Source organism: Apium graveolens, chromosome 1 (genome assembly GCF_009905375.1).
Source record: "Apium graveolens cultivar Ventura chromosome 1, ASM990537v1, whole genome shotgun sequence".
NCBI classification, from domain to species: domain Eukaryota; kingdom Viridiplantae; phylum Streptophyta; class Magnoliopsida; order Apiales; family Apiaceae; genus Apium; species Apium graveolens.
Window position 1 is genome coordinate 190280757 of NC_133647.1, and position 5176 is coordinate 190285932.

A 5176-nucleotide genomic window follows, 5' to 3' on the forward strand; every position below is an offset into this window, starting at 1 on the left:
TAGCTCATACTTCAAAGCAAATAAGGCTAATTATCCAATTTCCCGGCTATAAATAAGGCTAATTATAGTATAAAATGAGAGCGGACAAGGCTAATTCTCCAGTTTCCCAGCTATAAATAAAACCATTGAAACATGCACTACCTAATGTAAAGAACAAGCATAGTTATCGAATTATAACTTTCTAGAAAAGGAAAAAAGTATCACATGTCTCCTCTGACTTCAGCTCATGCTTCTGTTGCGCTTTCTAAGCTTTATATTTGTCAAGAATAGCTTGCCTCCGTCGTCTACTCTCCTCTTTAATTCTATTGAGATCTTCCTCCACTTGTTCAACGCTACAAACCGTTTCTTGGAGATCTTCCAATTCAACTTCGTTTCTGCAATATACAAATTATTATGCAAGTACTCATGATATTTCAACCTGATATTAAATAACACCATGCTTTAAAAAAGCGCGCCTGCATATCCTCTGAGCGTCTATTTCTAAGTTACTGGTTTCATAGCTATTAATTTGTTCTTTCTCATTTGTTCTTGATCTTTGCTTATACTCTTTATCTAGCAATCTTTAATGCTTGTTATCAGAATGCTTATCTAGATCACCAGTAGTATTTACATCTTAATATATACAGTGGCAACTATTTCTAACACCATCTTCCTCCCTATTGGTGTCCCTGGGTCTCTTCTTATCCCTCATCTCCTTGTATCTCACCCCGTCCCTCTCTCTTATCCTATCCCGCTCTCTCACCCTGTCCCTATCTCTGTCCCTCTATCTCGCCATCTCCTTACCCCTGCTACTCTTTCTCTCCATCTCCCTATCTCGCTCCTCCAAATTCTTATTTTTATTACATTCAGAAGTCTCGAGAGTCTGCTTATTCAATCTAGAGCCCCAGATTTCATGTTGGTGCGCCCTAAAACCATTGACATGATTTTCCACCCTCGAATTCATTTGCAATTCAACCCCATCACATATGTTAGTATTCAAGCTACTTTCTCCTTTTCGAACAGGTACAACACTAACCCTAAAACTAACATCACTCTTAGCATCTTTCAACACATTAAACCATTACCAACTTTATCATTCTGGTCTTCTACTTGAACGCTAACTTTTTCCTGATATACAATACAAAAGAAAATCATTAAACTAAAAACTCCACACAGAAAAAAAAATGCTAACAAAATATTTATTTAACTGAGAAAAGTAGTAAACCAGTTCTTACGAATAATTGAAAGCCATCAAGAGTCTTCATGGGATGCCTAGAGTTACTTGGCCTGAAAAAACTTACAAAGAAAAACAAAATTCCCAAACTCCTGTTTTATTTCTTTATAATTGCCAAATAATTATCTTGCTTAAATCCACGTTTTTTGGTATAAACAATATAAAACCTACAGGTTTCATAATACATGATTATAAAAATTAAAGCAAAAACTGAACCAAGACATTAAAACAGTACACTCATAACCTACAACTAAAATTGAAGTCACACAAATAAACTAGGTTAACACAATGTATAATAATAGGCATTGTACTGTGGCCGGAACAATTGAAATTCATATACATATCGACTTCAGTTACCACAAATTTAGTGACTAAAATATCCAAATCCTCAAATTTCAAAGTTTAAGCAGTATAAACCTACAACAACCAAAATCAAAAATTTAAAACCAAAATTTAAAATCGCAAAAGTGAACTAAATTACTACAATGTACAAGGAAACGTACTGTTGCGTGATCAGAACAATCAGAATTCACATTGTTATCGACTCCAACATCGAGAATCTCGTCTTCTTCTCTATCATAATCTAGTTACTGCTTATAACCGTTGGAAACAATAACACATGCATTAGTTTGTCGAGGAACATGGCCTAACGCACGTTCTTGATTTCGCGATTCTTGGAGCGGTGGTTATAATGGTGGTGGTGACGTTTATGACGTTTAGAAAGATTTTGCGTTTCGTAGTTAGAGTTGCAAATGTGTTTAGTGCGTGAAGGTTTGTGATCGTAGGTTGCCATGGGAAACTTAAGTTATTTTAGTTTTTAGTTTGTTGCAGAGAGAGAATTTTTAAAATATTGAGGATTGGATTATAAAAATTTAAAGTCCAGATAGGATTACAATTAAAATCTTGTCCATTTAAAATAATAAATTAATAATGGTTTATTTATTATTTGATAGTCTAATAATTTTTTATCCCTGATTGATATATAGTATACTCATACACTTTTGCTAATAAAAAAATGAAATTATAAAACAATTTTTTTATAATAACTATGAAATTGAAAACTTTTGACACAACTAAACTGATTTTTACTAAAGAATGTAAGGTTTTGAATTCATACTCTCATGTAAATCTGGCACCAAGCTCAATTACATTTTTTTGAATCAATCGTACTTGCATTGCTTAAACGATATCTCTTTCGAGTACATGATTAATAAACTCCGGGTGAGTGACATGTCACTCGCCAAGGCCTGTCATAGAATGCGCGACTCTTGCTACCTCATATGCCACACAATTCGCAGACCGATACACAAACTCTACTAGCACATGATCAAAGTGCTTAAAATACTGAATACAATCAAAGACAATAGTATGAATATAGGACTCTCCTGTTTTACCATTACACGCCAAAGTTAAAACCTTCGAATCCGTCTCAAATACACACTGCTTCAGCCCCATTTCCTTGACCCACGACAGAGCTTCCTTGAGACTAATGGCCTCAGCTTCCCTCGGGGTCCAACTTCCCTTTATACTCTGACAACAAGCACCCACAAATCTTCCATGCAAGTCACGAATAACACACCCGATTCCTACTCCTCTATTTAATATTCCAGTAGCATCACTATTTATTTTGAACCACCCAGCTGCAAGTTTACTCCATATCCTCTCAGCCTTACTCTTTTGATTGGAACAATGCTTACCACCTCCTTGCGCGTCTTTCCGATCATTTAACAGATTTCTAGCTGCAGCCATAACTCCAAATACCGAACCATTCACCTTCTCCCACACCCACTTATTCCTCCTATTCCAAATGCTCCAACACATCATACCAATTAAAACACAATGTTCTAATGATCCCATAGCAAAACATCTACATAGCACTTCAAACACAGATTCCTCCGGAGCAAACTGAACCAAATGTTTAACATCCGAGTTCTGCCACACAGTCCTGGAAAAATCACATCCAAATAAAGCATGCCAATCAGACTCAACTCCATTAAGGCACCAGGGATAACCTTCACTCTCAGCAACTTGTTTCATAACCAAAGCATGAACCGTGGGCAAGCATCCTCGACACACTCGCCATAAAAAACTACTAACTTTACCAGGCACCTTCAAGGACCACAATCGTTTCCAGAACCTTTCATGACTAATAACACACTCCCCTTTCAACCACCTATAGCAACTTTTAACAGTATATACTCCATTCTCTTCTCTAAGCCAGAACCATGAGTCTTCCTTCTTAACCGCTGGAATTGGAATTCGACTAATAAGCTCTGAATCTCTTTCATTACAAATGTCCCGAAAACCTTAACATCTCATTCCTTACTATTTATACCCATGAGACTTGCAACTGTGATATGCTGCAGTTGTACAGGCTTTTCCGTAGTCATATACCCATTCTCAAGGTCTGGCAACCACTGAGCATTCCAAACCTCCGAATTTTTACCATTTCCAATCTTCCGGCGGCATTCACCTTAATCACCTCCTGGGCACTTACGATACTACACCACACAAAACTGGGGTTGACTCCTAACTCTGCATTTAGAAAATCCGTTTTTAGGATAATAACGAGCCTTCATTATCGCAGACACCATAGGATTCACGTTATTCAAAATATGCCAACCCTATTTAGCTATCATAGCAACATTGAAACTACACAGGCTCTTCATTCCTAAACCTCCACTGGCTTTCGGAATACAAAGTTTATCCCACGTCATTCATCTTATTCCCTTCCCATTCGACTCCCTACCCCACCAAAATCCATTCATTATTCTTTCTATAGCTTCACAAATACCCTCTGGAATTAAAAACATGGACATCCAAAAATTTGGAATTGTTTGAGCAGCAGATTTTAACAACGTAATTTTACCAGCCTTTGAAATGTCCTTTTTTACCCAACCTTGTAACTTCTGCCTCACACGGTCCATCAAGAAACCAAAAACCTCAACCTTATTTCTCCCAACACTCATAGGCATTCCCAGATACTTTTCTAGTTTACTAGCTTCCCCAACACCCAAACTTGCACAAATCATCGTTCTATCGGTGAGGCTTGTATTTGGGCTAAAAACAATATTTGACTTATCATAGTTAATAGCCTGTCCTGAGATTTGCTCGTACCTGTTTAGAATCGATTTCATACAACCATCCTCTGAACTTGTTGCCCTGAAAAAGAAATAGTAGTCATCAGCATGCAAGAGATGGGACACACTTAGCGCTCCTCGCGCAATCTTGCAACCATGTAGCAACCCATTTGCCTCATAACTCCCAATAATTGCTGATAATCCCTCCGCGTACAGAATATACAGATCAGGGGAAATGGGATCCCCCTGTCGAATTCCTCTCTTAGGCTTAATATCCCCAAACACTTCTCCATTATGCAAAAAACTGTAGGAAACCGTAGTAACACAGGTCATTATCCTACTAATCCAATTGGTATGAAAACCAAATTTATTCAACATACTTTCCATAAAACTCCATTCTAGCCTATCATAGGCCTTCGACACATCAACCTTCAATCCAGCAATACCTGTTTTTCCTTGAGTTTTCCTTTGGATTAAATGATTTATCTCAAATGCTATCAAAGCATTATCCGTTAAAAGTCGCCCTTTTATAAAGGCACTCTGGTTTTCAGTAACAATACTCTTCAGGCATGGTTTTAATCTATTAGTCATTACTTTCGACAAAATCCTCATAAGCACATTGCATAAGGAAATCGGGCGTAAGTCTGACATTTGCTTCGGATTCTTAACTTAAACAAATAAGATTTTGGTTTAAATCTCTGAGGAGCTCTCCTGTTTCAACAAAATTCCTACAAAAATCCAACCATATCCTTCTCCACAATATCCCAATACGTCTGGACTCTGGAAAAAAGCCGGATTTAAACCGTCTACCCCCGGGGACTTCTCTGGGTACATCGTGAAACCAGTCTGCTTAACTTCTTCATTTTCCACCGGAATCATGAAC